The sequence below is a fragment of the Dermochelys coriacea genome, chromosome 28 (assembly GCF_009764565.3).
Source record: "Dermochelys coriacea isolate rDerCor1 chromosome 28, rDerCor1.pri.v4, whole genome shotgun sequence".
Taxonomy (NCBI): domain Eukaryota; kingdom Metazoa; phylum Chordata; order Testudines; family Dermochelyidae; genus Dermochelys; species Dermochelys coriacea.
Genome location: NC_050095.1, coordinates 4,254,280 through 4,273,186, shown reverse-complemented (window position 1 = coordinate 4,273,186; position 18,907 = coordinate 4,254,280). Strand labels below are relative to the sequence as shown.

Here is an 18,907-nt window from a genome sequence, read left to right as displayed (position 1 = left end):
AAGGAGTAATAAAGGGTTGTTATCCTTGTTGTGTGACTTGAGGGCAGCAGAACTGTGCTTGGCAGACCCCAATTGTGGGACTCACCCTCAACTGAATAGCACTTGCTAGGCAGGAGACTTGGTTCCAAAGCCAAGTGGGTTGAGGAATAGGTGGGCCGGGGCTGGGGCCGGGGCCGGGGCCGATTAGGGTTAGACCAACTTTAGGACAGGGTGGCTCTGGAGCGATAAGTGAGTTTCTAGACAGCATAGTGAATATGGTGCTTTCTTCTTTTCCACCCAGGATGGGACGTGAACTCTACAGATGCACCTCTGGGCTTGCACTGACTAAGGAAAACATCTGTCAGTGGGGTTCAGAATGGGGATGGCTCATGTTAAAGGAAATTTGGTTACTGGATTGAAGAACCTGAGGGAAAAGAACATTGCCCAGCTTATTTGGGGGTGGGTCTTTTGCTCATAGTTTATGTTTCTGTATTGGGGCTGCTTACATGACTTCTACTAACCCTGGGCTTACATTGCAATGTAGACATACCTTTAGAGAGCATCTATAATGTGATAAAAGCCCTGCAGCTCAGCTGGCCTGGATCGTCTTACTTGGGCTCCTGGGGCTCAGGTTGCGGGGCTAAAACCTGCATTGTAGATATTTGGGCTCAGACACCCTCACCCCTCGTGGGGCCTCCGAGGCTAGGCTCAAGCCGAAGCACCTACATTGTAATTTTATAAACCTGCAGCACAAGCCCGAATCAGCTGATCCAGGGTTTGAGAAGAGAGACTTGGGTGTGTTAACCGCAGTGTAGATATAATGTTAGGCTATGTCCACACTGCAATGAAACACCCAGGGCTGACCCATGCCAGCTTAGGCTCCCAAGGCTTGGGCTGTGGGGTGGTAAATTTGCAGTGTGGCCATCTCGGCACAGGCTCGGTACGGAACTCTGGGACCCCACAAGGTTAGGAGGGAGTTTAGGAAGCAAAAAAGGTAAAAGGGCAGTGGAGTATTACCCAGGACTCAATGGCAGTTCTCCATTGAGCCGTTTGCTTTGGGGCAGGGAAAAAACATGTCCTGATGCATTTGATTGTGCAAAGGTTGATTTATGATTTTCATTCTCAGACACGGTGCATGAAGCAGGACTCCACAATGAGCCGCCCACAGATTCTGGCAGCCACAATGAGCCATTTGGTAGGAGAGCTCAAAGGGAGTGGGGTGGCCATGATAGGCCGGGAACATTGACCTATCAGCTCTTAACTGCCAAACTTTCAGTAACTCTATTATTAGTGCCTGTGAGTGTAATTTAAACCATAAGAAGTTATTTTAAAATAATTATATTGTTCAGGCGTGTGAAAAACACACTACGCTCCCTCAGGTGCCAGCTTTTGGCTGGTGTACACCCTGCACTGCCACCTCTGGTGACAAAACTGTCCTGTTTTGGTGAAAAAATAAAACCACCTCGACGAGAGGCCTAGAAGTTTTTGCAGCAAATTTAAAGCGATAAAGTGTCAGTCTAAACGCTGCCGGTCATTATATCACCATAAGTGGCCTCCACCAGTATTCCACAATGCCCACTGTGAACTCGCCTGCCTTGACTTCCTGCTACAGAGGCTGGGCCCCTCACCTTTTGTGGCTCTGGGAGGTTCTGACGGCTGAGCCTGCGGCTCTTCTCCGGCAGCCAGGAGCAAATCGCTGCTGTGGGATGCTGCTCCCCCCACTGCGAACACAGAGCAGGGTGACGGAAGCTTCCTTACAGTCGGGTGGCCACCGGCGTCTGAACTGTAGAACCCCATGACACCCCTTTCTCCAAGACCCCTCACTCACTCTGCCCCTTCTCCCTGAGGTCCCAACCCCACACTGCCCCTTCTCCCTGAGGCCCTGCCCTACCCCCCAAGGCCAAACCCACAGAACACTCCTTCCCCCCAAGACTCTGCCTTGCCCCTCCTCCATCCTTCATCCTCACAGCTATTAAAAAGAGCTGGGCTCATGGCCCTCTAAACCCCCCTCTTCCGGCAACCCTGACACAGAGCCACTCAGGCAGCAGCATGTGTGTTTGTGTGTGTGTGTGTGAGAGAGAGACGGCTGGGCTGGGCTGAACCAGTGAGAGAAGTGGGGGCTCATGTCAGGGGTGTCCCCCTCCCTCTGCCTCAGGACTGGTTGCTTCCAGCAGGTGTCTGGACTTAGAGACAGCGTGCCGACACACTCACTCTTCCCCAACACACACACTGTCTCTCCTCACACACACGCTCCCTGCCCCACCATGCACACTGCACTTGAAGAGCAGCTGGCTATCTAGTAGGATGCATATAGAACAATGGGATAGAGAAACCTGCATCATGTGTCGCTGTACCGACACATGAGGCATTGCGAACCCTTCCCAAAGCACCCTGAGGCCAGTTGCCCAGTGGGATAGCTACTCACAATGCACTGCTCTCTTTGGCGATCCAAGAGATGCTAGCATGGATGCGCTCGGGTAACACAAGCAGAATAGTGTGGACATGCAACAGTGGTTTAATTAAAATGCTTTAACTAAAATGTCATAACTCTCTAGTGTTGACATAGGTCTTGTCTCACTCTCAGGCTGTCTGTCACTGGCACCAGAGCCACGAAAGGTGAGGGGCCCAGCCTCTGTTTCAGGAAGGCAAGGCAGGGGAGTTCACAGCAGGCATTGTGGGATACTGGTGGAGGCCAGTTATGGTGATTTCATAACCGACAGCGTTTCCACTGACACCAAACTAAAGAGCCACAAGTTCCTCCATAGTTGACAAGATTTGAACCTGCGCAGGGAGACTCCAACAGCTTTCTAGGCCATCACCTTAACCACTTGGCCACAACTACTTGACTAACACAGATTTTTCATGACACGCTACTTCTGTTCTCACTGAGTGATCATTTCCTATTGTTTGTTCTCTTCATTTATCAAATATTGATGTGAAATACACTCAGATTTTACCTCGTATCAAGAACTGATATAAAATCCCTCTGATTTTCAACTGTCCTCTCTATGCATACTTAATACACATCAAAGACCTCTGCCTGTCTGGGGGTTCAGTGGTTCCCAGCTGGTAACAGGAGAGTTGGATGGACCCTTTTCTTTTCTCCAGCTGGGACCAGATGAGGAGATCACTTGGAGTGCAGCGTGGGTCCAGAAGTATCCCAAACCCCATGACAAATGGTCTCTGTGAGGGGTTGCTTCCTGCAGTGGTATGATGTAGCCACCTCTGGGGTGGATCCCTGGTGGCTATTGTTTGCTAGTGACAGGGCCTGGAAATGTCTTAGCTATTTTGGCCCCTCCCTGCCTTCCATTCTCCTGTTAAAGAAGCATCCCCCAGGGCTCCCTCTGCCTGTGTGACTGGCCAGCAGGGGGTGGTGATAACTTTCTATCCACTTATCAGATGCTGTGAGGTAACACGGTGCAGGGGAGGGGGGTCTGTGTGTGGAGACTGAGCTGGAGCTGAAGGGGCATTGTGGTAGGGGGAGGCTTCTGGGTGGGTGGGCAGGGGGTACCCTAGTCCGGTTGGTGGGTTCTGGAGGTTTGGGGTTTTGGGGAGGTGGTTCTGATGTGCCCAGACCTGAGGCTTTGGGTCCTGGAGGAGAGTATCACTGGGAGCTTGTTGTCTGCAGAACAGTGGGGGTGGGCATATTTTGGGGAGGTGGGGAAGGGGATTAGAGGGTGTCCGGTGCTGTGCCAGGGGCTCTGTCATGGCCAATGCACAGAAATGGGGGAAGTCACTTGTGCTAGGTCAGGGGATGCCAGGCAAGCAGAGTGAGGGGTTCTGCTGTAAAGCATCAGGGGGGTCCCAGGGAAACTGCTGGAGGACAGGTGCGGGTCCTAGGCAGGCAGTGGGGGAATCCCAGGCAGGCAGTGAGGGACTGAATTCCCAGTGGGGGTGTGTGTGTGTGTGCCCTGGGGGGTGGTCCCTGGCTGCTGGGGGCTCTTGGTGGGGGGAAGTCTTTGGGATTCCGAGCCTGGCAGTGATGGTCTGGTGGGGGTTCCATGATCGGTGGGGCTCTGAGGGGTATGTGGGGTCCCTGGCTAGGGACTCTGGGGGCTGGGTTCCTGGTAATATTTGGCAAGTCCAAGGCTGGGGGGTCTGGACTCTGGGGACTGGGAATGTCTGGGGGCCCTTAGCTGGGGGCTCTGGGGGCTGCTCCTGACCTTGCTCTTTCTCCCTGATCCGCTTGTGCCAGAATCCTGGGGACATTCCCCGACCACACCCAGTCACCGTGATAACTTTCTGTCCACTAAGCAAACACTGAGAGTGTGAAATCACAGATTTTGCTTTTCTCCTCTCTTGAAAACTGCAGAAACTTCTGGTTCCGTTGGGAAAATTCATGCCCCCAGTCCTTGGCCTAGATCTGGGGGGTGAGGGAGGTGGGAAGGGGATTAGCACTGCCACACAATGATCTCTTCCACAGCATTCTGGATTCAATCTTACTCCAGAGTCAATGCAAGGACAGACAAGGAGTGACTTCAGATGGACAGTGGGGTAAATGAGATTAGCAATTCTCCCTGTGAGGAGGGGCTCTCATTAGCTGCTCTCCCCAGAGAGCTAAAGGAGGGAAGGTTGCTCAAACGCTCTGTCCCTCTCTGCTCAAAATATTGGGGTTCAGCTTCCTCGGTCAGACACTGCAGCCTCCATTGTGATCTGGGAGACCAGACTTAGCAGCTGCTGCTCCCCCAGTGGGGTTCTGTGCTGGGAAGTGACCATAATTCAAGCTACTTCTCTGCCGGGACTTTCTCCAGCTAGTACTAGCCCCATGCGGTATCCCTGGGCCCTGTAAATACTAAATTCTCAGCCACAGACTCCAGGTAAGTGAAAGAAACCAATAGAAAATGCTGGAGTCTGGCATTAAAATGACTCTACACCAACAGCCCCCCCGCCCCATTTCTCCTCCCGTTAGCAATTGCAGGGGAAAATCCAGCCATGGGGGAGCAAACAACCCAGGAATGGGACTTTCCTACCAGATGGGCAGGGAGAGGGGACAGGGAAAAAGAGACAGGTGACAGAGAGACTGAAAGGGCCATGGGAGAGAAGAGTTTCAAGAGAGATTTCCAGATCTCTGATCTGCCCAGACAGATGCATTACTGCACCCTCGGTAGAGTCGCTTTCCTGTGGAAAGATGAGGCTCAGACAGAGGGAAACCCAGTTCCTGACTCCATGTCCCTCCTTTTGGGGTGTGGCTGCCGTGGGGTCAGTGTCAGGGGAATTGTCAAAAGTGACTCCTTTGGGTCTGCTTTTTTCTAGCCTTGTGTTCAGAGACTTTGTTGTGGGATGGAGGGAGGGAGGGAGAAGGGAGGTTAAAAATGAGCCTGTGGGCTTAGCCTGGCAGGAGGGGCCAGGTCTGTGCTGTAATAAAGAGATCAAGCGTTTTTCTAGCATGGCAGAATCTAGGGTGTCTCTCTGCAGGGAAAGAGCCTGGGGCAATCATGATGTGGAGGTTTCAGAAGAGCCTTTAGTTAATTTCACAACTGCCCTTCTAACCCGGCCAGGCTGCCGAATGACGCCCATGTTTCGCTCCACTTCACCCCGTCCTCCCATGGGCCAGGGGAGAGAAATGGCTGCAGAGGAGCCAGTTCAGGTAGGGATTATTGGGGGAGGAGGTTCCTGGTGGGTTCTTGCAGGAGGGAGAGGGGCAGCAAATACACCGGAGAGGGGAAGGTTTGCACCTTCTGGTTTGGAGGTTGGAGGGGGCCAGGAAATGCACAGGGTGGAGAAAGGGAGGAGGACAGGGGGTGGCAAAGGTGCTGGCAGTTGTTTAATAAGTGGCCTAGATTGTAGGAACAGACCCATGAGGTACGGAGGTGGAAATGCCCTGATTTGTGAAACAGAAAATAACCCACCTACATGGAGCTGGGAAAACTGACCAGACACATATGAGTCCAGACGCTGGAGCCTGACCTGACTAAGCAGCAGCTGCTGTGAGATATGAAGGGGGCACCCACCCATCAGGTTTATTGGAGATACCCCTCCCTCATATGCAGCTCCACAAAATGAGGAGGGTGTTGGGCTTGCTACCAAGAAGCTCTCAATGGACCCTGCTCGGGGCTCCATCTCCTTCTCAGTCGGTGGCTAGTCGGTGGGTGATGGATCTGCTGGGAGAGAGGAGGGGCTCTCTCTTCGTCCCCTCACCCTGGTGTTTGCTGGGTGCTCTGAGCAGGATATGGGTGGGACTCTGTTGACTGTGAGCCTCCCAGAGCTTCCATTTGATTGGCTCCTCTCCCCCACGTATAGTGGGGCTGCAGATACTGAGTGTTGGACTCTTGCTCTTTCAGGGGCCGGTGACGTTTGAGGAGGTGGCTGTGTATGTCACCAGGGAAGAGGGGGCTGTGCTGGACCCCGCTCAGAGAGCCCTCTGCAGAGACGTCATGAAGGAGAACTATGAGAATGTGACCCCGCTGGGTAAGGATTCCTATCCCCTCGGTTCTTGGAAGGGGAACTGAAGAGATGAGGTTCACGCCACTCCCATAATGCCACCTCTACTCTGCCCGGTTTCAGCATCACCCCAATATGCCAGTGACACACACAGTGCCAGAGACCCTCCCCTGCTGCAGAACACTTTGGGAGCAGAGCACAGGAGCAGTATCGCACGGTGTCAAATATCTCCTGGTAGCACAAGTAAAACTGGGGGTTAGGTCCAGCATAACCAACAGAAGCTTCCTACCCGTGGCCTTGTCAAAAACCCTGAGCCCACTCCACCCAGACCAGAATGTGCTTGGGGTGTATCAAGCAGGCTGCTGGAGTCAGAGCTGCTGGTCCAAGATTACTTATCACACAGACACTCAGTGCATCCTTGAATGCTGGCTAGGCGTATCCAGAGAAGGCAGCTCCAGCAGCAGAACATTGAATCTCACCCAGGATTACAGATGACACAACTCCTCACTGGTCTGGATTGCACCCCAGCATGTGAAAATGGCCTAGATTGGTAGTGAAACTTCTTGAGACATGGAGAGTCTCTCTCCCCATCACCACGTGTAACGGTCACAATCTCTCTTCTCTGCAGACTCCTTGGATTTTTGAGTCCCTCATTGGAAAAGTCACATGACCCTGCGTCTTATTTTTCACATTCTGATTTTCCAGACTAATTAGAGTCTGTTGCTTCTGGAATTATAGCTTCTAATTTCCCGGTGTTGTCTACACACGGGGATTTTCCTCCTCCCTCCTATTTCACTGGACTCATTAGATTCCCTAGTACATAAGAATGGCCATACTGGGTCAGACAAAGGTCCAGCTAGCCCAGTATCCTGTCTTCTGACAGGGACCAATGCCAGGTGCCCCAGTGGGAATGAACAGAACAGGGAATCATCAAGTGATTCATCTCCTGTCACCCATTCCCAGTTTATGGCAAACAGAGGCTAGGGACACCATCCCTGCCCATCCTGGCTAATAGTCATTGATGGACCTATCCTCCCTGAATTTATCATGTTCTTTTTTTGAACCCTCTTATAGTCTTGGGCTTCACAACATCCTTTGGCAAAGAGTTCCACAGGTTGACTGTGCATTGTGTGAAGAAATACTTCCTTTTGTTGTTTTAAACCGGCTTCCTATTCATTTCATTGGGGGATTCCTAGTCCTTGTGTTATGAGAAGGAGTAAATAAAACTTCCTTCTTTACTTTCTCCACAACCGTCATGATTTTCTAGACCTCTCTCATATGTCCGCTGTCTGGAGTCTTCGATTTCTGGGACATGGATTTACTTTCTGTGTGTTTTAGGAGACTCTTTGAAATTGAGTGTGTGTGACATTAACCACAGTACAATGTGGACCGTTGAACAGCTTTTTCCCCTCAGTTCCCCAAGCTGGGGTGCCTTTTACACTGCTTTACTGTGAGAATAGCCACTCCTGGGTAGTTAACACACACTCTCCAGCATTTCAGAGTAGCAGCCGTGTTAGTCTGTATTCAGAAAAAGAAAAGGAGTACTTCTGGCACCTTAGAGACTAACAAATTTATTAGAGCATAAGCTTTCGTGAGCTACAGCTCACTTCATCGGATGCATCCAGTGGAAAATGCAGTGGGGAGATTTATATACATAGAGAACATGAAACAACGGGTGTTACCCTACACATTGAAATGAGAGTGATCACTTAAGGTGAGCTATTACCAGCAGGAGACGGGGGCAGGGGTCGGGAGGGGAAAACCTTTTGTAGTGATAATCAAGGTCGGTGATTTCCAGCAGTTCACAAGAATGTCTGAGGAATAGCCGGGGGGGGGGGGCGGGGGAGGGAATAAACATGGGGAAATATTTTATTTGGTGTAATGACCCATCCACTCCCAGTCTTTATTCAAGCCTAAGTTGATTGTATCCAGTTTGCAAATTAATTCCAATTCAGCAGTCTCTCGTTGGAGTCTGTTTTTGAAGGATTTTTGTTCAAGAATTGCCACTTTTAGGTCTGTAATCGTGTGACCAAAGAGATTTGAAGTGTTCTCCAACTGGTTTTTGAATGTTCTAATTCTTGACGTCTGATTTGTGTCCATTTAGTCTTTTACGTAGAGACTGTCCAGTTTGACCAATATACATGGCAGAGGGGCAATGCTGGCACTTGATGGCATGTATCACATTGGTAGATGTGCAGGTGAACGAGCCTCTGATAGTGTGGCTGATGTGATTAGGCCCTATGATGGTGTCCCCTGAATAGATATGTGGACAGAGTTGGCAACGGGCTTTGTTGCAAGGATAGGTTCCTGGCTTAGTGGTTCTGTTGTGTGGTGTGTGGTTGCTGGTGAGTATTTGCTTCCGGATGGGGAGCTGTCTGTAAGCAAGGACTGGCCTTTCTCCCAAGATCTGTGAGAGTGATGGGTCTTCCTTCAGGATAGGTTGTAGATCCTTGATGATGCGTTGGAGAGGTTTTGGTTCGGAGCTGAAGGTGATGGGTAGTGGCGTTCTGTTGTTTTCTTTGTTGGGCCTGTCCTGTAGTAGGTAACTTTTGGTACTCTTCTGGCTCTCTCAATCTGTTTCTTCACTTCAGCCGGTGGTGTGAGGAAGCAGGACTGTTCTTAATGTTTCCTCTGAATATTGTGGGGGTGCCTCAGTTTTCCCCTATGCATTTCTTAAGTATCTAGGTGGTGGGATAAGGGTGTTTGATGGTTGCAGAGCCCTACAGGGCAGGCGTGTGCAGGGGTCTGGACACAGAGAATGGCCAACAGCCTGTTTCCTGTCAACTGATGACCTGGGCCCTTCCCCCCTGCAAGGTGAGAGCTAAAGGGTTGGAGAAGAAAGGAATCCGGTGACCTCCTGGCCCAGGAAAGGGACAAAGCCCAGAGGAGGAGGGGCTTGAAAGAGTTTCAGTTTGGGGTTGGCTGGGAATGAGGAGTGAAGTGCAAAGATGGTTATCTGGCTCACTGCCCCCCCAAATGGACCCAGCTGAGCGGTCCTGTTCTCTGTACCTACAAGCTCTGTGTTAGACCATGTTCCTGTCATCGATTCTGTGGCCTGCACTGTGCTTGAGGTCGGACTAGAAGATCAGAATGGTCCCTTCTGACCTTAGTGTCTATGAATAAACCCTCTGTTTTACTGGCTGGCTGAGAGTCACGTCTGGCTGCAACGTTGGGGTGCAGGACCCTCTGGCTTCCCCAGGAGCCCGCCTGGGCGGATTTGCTATGGGAAGCACACGGAGGGGCAGAGGATGCTGAATGCTCCGAGGTCAGACCCAGGAAGGTGAAAGCCGTGCGAGTTGTGTGTCCTGAAGACAGTCTGCTGACAGAAAGCAGACTTCCCCACAGTCCTGACTGGCTTCATAGGGATCAGTTCCAGAGCATCGCCCGGGGACTCCGTGACAGGTGGGTATTGTAGTTGTAAGAATGTTTGATAGAGATCTTGCAGGTGTTTGTCTCTGTCTGAGGGGTTGGAGCAAATGCGGTTGTATTGTAGAGCTTGGCTGTAGACAATGAATTGTGTGGTGTGGTGTGGTCTGGATGAAAGCTGGAGGCATATAGGTAGGAATAGCGGTCAGTAGGTTTCTGATATAGGATGGTGTTTATGTGACCATCGCTTATTAGCACCATTGTGTCCAGGAAGTGGATCTCTTGTGCGGATTGGTCCAGGTTGAGGTTGATGGTGGGATGGAAATTGTTGAAATCATGGTGGATTCCTTAAGGGCTCCTTTTCCATGGGTCCAGATGATGAAAATGTCATCAATGTAGCGCAAGTAGAGTAGGGGCATTAGGGGACGAGAGCTGAGGAAGCGTTGTTCTAAATCAGCAATAAAAATGTTGGCATACTGTGAGGCCATGCGGGTACCTATAGCAGTGCCGCTGATTTGAAGGCCTGTCTATGTAAACACGGCCTGTTCCTGAAGTCTTTCCCGCAGCTCATCTCTAAATGTGAGGGGGGAGGTCATTCAGATCCTCCTTACACTTAGTATTTAAAAACCCCTTCTTCTCCCTACTTCCGCTGGCCTTAGATTTCTCCTCCTGTCCCTTCTTTAACAGCTCAAATGAGGTGACTCAGTGGTTAAGGTGATGGACTGCTAATCTATTGTACTTTGCAAGCATGGATTTGAATCCCCTCCTCATTGTGTGCATTTAGTCTTCGCCCCTCCTTCATGAACCACCATCTCCCCTTTGGTACAATGACAGACCAAGCCACATTGCTTCCTGTAAACAAAAACCTTCTCAGGAACTCAGACCTCCTTGCTTTCAATAAAATATGTCTAAATCCCAGATTTCTCCAAGAGTTCTATATTTCTTAGTTTTGATCTCAAAAGGTAACATCCTAATAATCTCCCCCAAACACCCTGGGACCTGCCCAAATAATTGAAATGCCCCCATCTCAGCAAGGCCACGAGAGTGACCCACAACTAGCGTGTCTAGGCCAAGCTGTTCTGAAGGAGGCAACTCAAACATTTTCTCTCTGCTTCCCTTGGCAAGGTCTGACTGGGAAAACAAAATCCCCCAAATTGAAAATTTTCTGCTGAGAAACCAATCCTAGTCTGTTTGGGGACTTTGATTTGAATGGATTATGATTATTCTCTTCTGATCTCTGAATTATTTCAGTTCAGTCTTTGTCCTCCAGATGTGTTGCCAGGTGTTGAGTTGTGGGGGAGAGAGGCCAAGTCATGATGTCTCATCCCCTCTTTCATAGTTTCTTCCAACTTGCTAGAAAGTTCCTTTGCTAGGATGTGAGTCAAGCAGTGTCCATTGTCTCCCGGCTGTCTCGGAGAAATCTGCATTGTACACGGTTCCTGGGATAGTCCTTGGGAGTGTGGATACCTTTGCTGGGCCAGCAGCGAGTCTGGCTCCTCCATTGTTGCACCTGAAAGGCTGGTGGTGGGCATTTCCCAGCCTCATGAACTATTTCAATAACGCACCCAGAGCAAAATTCCATCACTTCCCAGACAAGCATAGCACACACCATCCACCCAGGTATTAGCATTCAGCACATCACGACTTTTACAATAATATCTCACAAGACACATGTTGTACAAACCATATCATCATTATATGACAGTGGTGACTATGGGGCTTCCAGGGTGCTGCTTTGAGCACAGGTTGCCACACCCGGGCTGACATTGCAATGGAGACGTACCCTTAGAGTCCATCTCTCCCGGGACAAAGATGGCAGCAGGGCTAGCCAGGGTCACCTGACTTGGGCTCATGGAGCTCAAGCTGCGGGGCTAAAAACGGTGGTGCAGATATCTGTGTTCACCCTGAAGCCTGGGTTCGGAAACCCTCACCCTTCGTGGTGCCTCCGAGGTTGGGCTCAAGCCCATCTGTCTCCACTGTCATTTTATAGTCCTGCAGCCCAAGCCCCATAAGCCTGAGTCAGCTCCCCCGGGCTTTGAGACAGGTGCCCTGGGTGTTTTAATCACTGTGTAGACATAACATTAGGATACATCTATAGGGCAATGAAACATCCTTGGCTGGCCTGTGTCACATTAATCAGGGTCATGCGGCTTGGGCTGTAAAGCTGCAGTGTACTTGTTTCCGGCTAGGCTCAGTACCCAGTTCTAGGGGCCCAGAAGGTTGCGGGGGAGTTTCGCTCATGGAAATGGTAAAACCGCAGTGAAGTATTACCCTGGAGTCAGTGGCATTTCTCCATTGGTCTGTCTGCTTTGCGGCAGGGACAAAAACACGTCCTGCTGCATTCGTTATTTCAAAGGGTGGTTTAGGACTTTCTTCTCAGACACGGGGCACTAAGCAGGACTCAACCCTCAGCGTAAACAAAATGAGCCGCCCACAGATTCTGGCAGCCACAATGAGCCCCTTGGTGTGAGAGCTCAGACCCGCCCCTGTCCCAGAGGGAGGGGGTCATCTGTGACAGGACAGGACCACTGACCTACGAGCTCCTAACTCCCAAACTTTCAGTAACTCGATTATCAGTGACTGTGAGTATAATTTAAACCATAAGAAAAAACACACTGGGCTATATCAGAGGTCCATCTATCTCTTGTTTTCTGATTGTAGCCAATACCAGGTGCCCTAAAAACCACTCAACAAGGCACCACTGGGAGTTGAACCCAGGATCTCCTGTTTACAAGACAGGTGCTTTAGCCAGCTAAGCCATGGTGCCTGCTGCTGGCTAAAGCCTGGTGTCTGCCCACACCTGACTCCCTGCCAACCCCACCGGGCCCTGACAAGCGTTGCTTGTGTTTGGATTCTGTAAAGCCGAGGAGCAGGTGAAGTTTTGCTCCCAAGGTGTGTGTGTGATTCTTTGGACAGGTCTACGCTACAAAATTAGGTCGGTGTAATTACAATACTTCGGGGTGTAAAAAATCTACCACCCCCCGCCAAGCAATGCAGTTATATCAACCTAACCCTGGTGTAGATAGCACTGGGTCAGCCAGAGGCATAGCCTGGGGAGATGCTCAGTTAGTGAAGACCCAGAGAATAGGTGGCCCGTGACTCTTGCATTTGGGGAGGCTGGGTGTGAGCAGGGGAAGCTCCCTAGAAGTGGGGGGGCCATCAGTGCCTGGACCATGGCACTGCCCCCCCACTCCAGCCCCCTCGCTTCTTCTCCTCCCTCTGAGGCCCCACTTGTGCCCCACCCTCTCTCCCATTTGGTCACTTCCCACCCCAGCTCTGCCTCTTCTGCTGAGGCCTGCTGGTCCATCTTTTGTCACCCCTCTCCTCCCCTCAGGACTCCTCGCCTGCTGCTTGTGCCTCTCCACCCCCTACCGCAAGGTCTGCCCACCGCCCACACTTCTCTTCTCCTCCCCTGAGACCCGCGCTGCCCACCGCCCACACCTCTCTGCCCCTCCCCTGAGACCGACCCTGCCCTCCGCCCTCACCTCTTTGCCCCTCCCCTGAGACCCGCCCCGCCCACCTCCCACACCTCTTTGCCCCTCCCCTGAGACCTGCCCTGCCCACCTCCCACACCTCTCTGCCCCTCCCCTGAGACCTGCTCTGCCCACCGCCCACACCTCTCTGCTCCTCCCCTGAGACCCACCCTGCCCACAGCCCACACCTCTCTGCCCCTCCCCTGAGACCTGCTCTGCCCACCTCCCACACCTCTCTGCTCCTCCCCTGAGACCCACCCTGCCCATCGCCCACACCTCTCTGCCCCCTCCCCTGAGACCCGCCCTGCCCACCTCCCACACCTCTCTGCCCCTCCCCTGAGACCTGCTCTGCTCACCTCCCACACCTCTCTGCCCACTGCTCCCACCTCTGTGCCCCTCCCCTGAAACCCACCCTGTCCACCTCTTTCTTTGTGCTGCTCTTGTTATTCCGTGAAACATCAAGGATGGAATAAGAAGTTGAGTTTACTCCCGGGTGAGGGGGAAAAAGGAGCCACCAACCACCCGGCAAAGCTCAGTGCCCCAGAGAAAACCTGCCCCCTGTGATTGGAATCACCTATGTGCTGGCGATATGATGGAAAGGCTCTGTCTGAATTATCAGGGAAGGAAATGAACAGCAATCTACAGCAACATAAGAACGGCCATACGGGGTCAGACCAAAGGTCCTTTCATTTCAGTATCCTGTCTACTGAAAGTGGCCAATGCCAGGTGCCCCTGAGGGAGTGAACCTAACATGTAATGATCAGTGATCTCTCTCCTGCCATCCATCTCCACCCTCTGACAAACAGAGGCTAGGGACACCATTCCTTACCCATCCTGGCTAATAGCCATTAATGGACTTAGCCTCCATGAATTTATCCAGTTCTCTTTTAAACCCTCTTATAGTCCTAGTCTTCACACCCTCCTTAGGCAAGGAGATCCCCAGGTTGACTGTGCGCTGAGTGAAGAAGAACTTCCTTTTATTTGTTTTCAACCTGATACCCATTAATTTCACTTGGTGGCCCCCAGTTCTTATATTATGGGAACAAGGAAATAACTTTTCCTTCTTCACTTTCTCCACATCACTCATGATTTTATGTACCTCTATCATATCCCCCCTTAGACTCCACTTTTCTGAGCTGAAATGTCCTAGCCTCTTTAATCTCTCCTCATAAGGAGCCCATTCCAAAGCCCTAATCATTTTAGTTGCCCTTCTCTGAACCTTTTCTAATGCCAGTTTATCTTTTTTTAGATGAGGGGACCACATCTAGACACAGTATTCAAGATGTGGGCGTACCATGGATTTATATCAGGACAATAAGATATTCTCCGTCTTATTCTCGATCCAATTTTAGTGATTCCTAAGATCCCGTTTGCTTTTTTGACTGCCGCTGCACACTGCGTGGACATCTTCAGAGAACTGTCCACGATGACTCCAAGATCTTTCTCCTGATTAGCTGGAGCTAAATTAACCCCCAGTCATATTGGGGTTATTTTTTCCAATGTGCATTACTTTACATTTATCCACATTAAATTTCATTTGCCATTTTGTTGCCCAATCACTTAGTTTTGTGAGATCTTTTGGAAGTTCTTCACAGTCTGCCTTGGTCTTAACTCTCTTGAGCAGTTTAGTATCATCTGCAAACTTTGCCACCTCACTATTTACCCCTTTCTCCAGATCATTTATGAATAAGTTGAATAGGATTGGTCCTAGGACTGACCCTTGGGGAACACCACTAGTTACCCCCTCCATTCGGAACATTGACCATTTCTTCCTATCCTTTGTTCCCTGTCTTTTAACCAGTTCTCAATCCATGAAAGGATCTTCCCTTTTATCCCATGGCAACTTAATTTACGCAAGAGCCTTTGGTGAGGGACCTTGTCAAAGGCTTTTTGGAAATCTAAGTACACTATGTCCACTGGATCCCCCTTGTCCACATGTTTGTAGCCCATTCAAAGAACTCTAATAGATTAGTAAGACAGGATTTCCCTTTACAGAAACCATGATGACTTTTGCCCAACAATTTGCCCAGTACTGACGTTACACTTACTGCTCTCTAATTACCAGGATCCCCTCTAGAGCCCTTTTTAAATATTGGCGTAACATTAGCTATCTTCCAGTCATTGGGTACAGAAGCTGATTTAAAGGACAGGTCACAAACCATAGTTAAGAGTTCCGTCATTTCACATTTGAGTTCTTTCAGAGCGCTTGGGTGAATGCCATCTGATCCCGGTGACTTGTTACTGTTAAGTTTCTCAATTAATTCCAAAACCTTCTCTAATGACACTTCAATCTCTTACAGTTCCTCAGATTTGTCACCTACAAAGGTCAGCTCAGGTTTGGGAATCTCCCTAAGATCCTCAGCCATGAAGACTGAAGCAAAGAATTCATTTCGTGTCTCTGCAATGACTTTATCGTCTTTAAGTGCTCCTTTGCATCTCAATTGTCAAGGGGCCCCACTGGTTCTTTAGCAGGCTTCCTGCTTCTGATGGACTTAAAAAAACATTTTATTATTATCTTTTGAGTTTTGGACTAGCTGTTCTTCAAACTCCTTTTTGGCTGTTCTTATTACATGGGGTATACATTTAAGTTGAACATCTATTATCGTGTCTTTGAAAAGTGTCCATGTAGCTTGCAGGGATTTCACTCAAATACTCATCAGCAACCACACACCACCCAAAAAAACCACTAACCCAGGAGCCTATCTTTCAAACAAAGCCCGTTGCCAATTGTGTCCACATATCTATTCAGGGGACACCGTCAAAGGGCCTAATCACATCAGCCACACTATCAGAGGCTCGTTCACCTGCACATCTACCAATGTGATGTATGCCATCATATGCCAGCAATGCCCCTCTGCCATGTACATTTCCCAAACTGGACAGTCTCGATGTAAAAGAATAAATGGACACAAATCAGACGTCAAGAATTAGAACATTCAAAAACCAGTTGGAGAACACTTCAATCTCTCTGGTCACACGATTACAGACCTAAAAGTGGCAATTCTTCAACAAAAAATCTTCAAAAACAGACTCCAAGGAGAGACTGCTGAATTGGAATTAATTTACAAACTGGATACAATCAACTTAGGCTTGAATAGAGACTGGGAGTGGATGGGTCATTACACAAAGTGAAACTATTTCCCCATGTTATTTCTCTCCCCCACCCCACCCCCCACTGTTCCTCAGATATTCTTGTTAACTGCTGGAAATAGCCTACCTTGCTTGTCACCATGAAAGGTTTTCCTCCTTCCCCCCCCCTCGCTGGTGGTGATGGCTTATCTTAAGTGTTGGCCCCCATTCTCAGACATGGTTAACATCATTAACCACAAACACACTGTCATCAGGCTCCAGCCAGAAGGGAAAGGGGCAGGAATTCTCGCTGTTCAGCCAGGGGTACAGCTACACAATGGCACAACAGTCAGCGTGCTCTGGAAGTTGGTGTGAGGAAATTATTGGAAATGATCAGTGAGTGAGACCAGAACTAGCATGTAGTGAGAAAGCTGCCTAAAGTAAGTAGCTGTGGCTGAGTGATTAAGGTGATGGGCTAGAAATTCCTTGGTGTCTCTCTGCACAGGTTCAAATGCTGCTAACTACAGAGGAGCTTGTGGTATTTTAGTTTCAGTGCCTGAGGATCCGTGGTGTCAATGGGAGCAGGGTCTTTTCTCAGCGGAGGCTATGTCTACCCTACCCTACAGAGTCGCGCCGCTTTAGTTGAAGTGTTTTAATTAAATACTATGCTCCTTGGGTCACCACAGCGCATCCACACTAGCAGCTCTTGCATCGCCACACAGAGCAGGGCACCGTGGGTATCTATCCCACTGGGCAACTGGCCGCAGGGTGCTTTGGGAAGGGTTTGCACGGTCTCAGGGGCTGGTACAGCATCACATGTGGCAGGTTTCTCTATCCCATTGCTCCATGGGCATCCGACTCGGCTTTTCAACTTCAATGCATGTGGTGGGGTAGAGACTGTTTGTGTGTGGGGAGATAGAGTGTGTGTGTTGGGGAAGGGTGAGCGTGTCGGCACACTGTCTGTCAGTTCAGAGAGCTGCTGGAAGCAACCAGTCCTGAGGCAGGGGGAGGGGGACACCCATTTACTGAGGCGGGGGAGGGGGACAACCCCACATCAACCCCCACTTCCCTCACTGGCTCAGCACAGCACAGCAGTCTCTCTCTCACACACTCACACACACGCACACACTGATCACTGATACGCACACGCTGCTGCCTGTCTAGCTCTGTGTCAGGGGTGGCAGAACAGGGGGGTGTAGAGGGCCATGGCCCTAACACTTTTTACCAGCTGAATGGACCAACAATGGAGGGGGGGACAAGGCAGAGTCTTGGGGGGAAGAGGGGTTCTGTGGGTGTGGCCTTGGGGAAGGGCTGGGGGGGGCCTCAGGGAGAAGGGGTGGTTTGGGATTGGTGCCTCAGGAAGAAGGGGTGCAGTGAGTGAGGGGACTTGGGGAAGGAGCATCATGGGGGTTCCACAGTTTGGACACCGGTGCCCCCCCACACACTGTAAGGAAGCTTCTGTCACCCCTGCTCTGTGTTTGCAGTGGGGGGAGCAGCATCCCACGGCAGTGATTTGCTCCTGGCTGCCGGAGCAGAGCCGCAGGCTCGGCCGTCAGAACCTCCCGGAGCCCCTGTAGCAGGCAGGTAGGACAGGCGAGTTCGCGGCGGGCATTGTGGGATACTGGCGAGGCCAGTTACACTGACACTTTGTTGCTTTAAGTTTCCTGCAAAAAGCTCTAGGCCTCTCGTGGAGGCGGTTTTCTTTTGTTGCCAAAACTGGGCAGTTTTGGCACCAGACATGGCAGTGCAGAGTATACGCCAGCCAAAAGCTGGCGCCTGAGGGAGCATAGTGTGTTTTTCACATGCGTGAACAATATAATGATGCTGAAATAACTTCGTAGTGAAGACCTGGCCAACGTTTCAAACACACACAGCTTGCAAGGAAAACCTCACCTGCTCCTCTCCTTTGCAGAATCCAAACACAAGAAAAGCTTGTCGGGCCCTGGTGGGGTTTGGCAGGGAGTCAGGTGTGGGCAGGCACCATGGCTTAGCCGCCTAAAGCACCGGTTTCCTAAACAGGAGATCCTGGGTTCAACTCTCAGTGGTACCTTGTTGAATGTCTTTTGGGGCACCTGGTATTGGTTTCTGTCAGAGGACAAGATACAGAGCTAGATGGGCCTTTGGTCTAGCCTAGTATCCCTGTTTTTAGGGTTTAAATTACACTCACAGGCACTGATAATAGAGTTAGTGAAGGTTTGGGAGTGAAGAGCTGATAGTCAGTGTTCCAGGCCCCTCGTGGACGATCCCCCTTCCTCTGGGACAGAGGCAGGTCTGAGCTCTCGCACCAAATGTCTCCTTGTGCCTGCCAGAATCTGTGGGCGGCTCATTTAATTTATGCCAAGGGTGGAGTCCTGCTTAGTGCACCGTGTCTGAGAATAAAAATCCTAAACCATCCTTTGCACTAACGAATGCAGCAGGACGTGCTTTTGTCCCTGCCCCAAAGCAGACAGACCAGTGGAGAACTGCCATTGGGTCCAAGGTAATACTCCACTGCCGTTTTGCCTTTTTCGCTTGCAAAACCCCCTTCCAACCTGATGGGGTCCCAGAGCCCGGTACTGAGCCTGAGCCGAGATCCTACACTGCAAATTTCCCATCCGTTTAGAGCATCTTCATTATCACGCTACAGCAGTGGAGATGCA

General features: G+C 50.5%; 1 protein-coding gene and 1 non-coding gene across 7 annotated transcripts in view; both read right to left on the bottom strand.

Moving 5' to 3' along the window:
• LOC119849376 (zinc finger protein 420-like) overlaps positions 1-18,907 on the bottom strand; it is a 3,142,523-nt gene that overhangs the window by 1,539,218 nt on the left and 1,584,398 nt on the right. The gene's annotated exons all lie outside the window — the stretch shown is intronic.
• Positions 12,420-12,493, bottom strand: TRNAT-UGU. The gene has a single exon. It is a non-coding gene; the product is annotated as a tRNA-Thr (tRNA).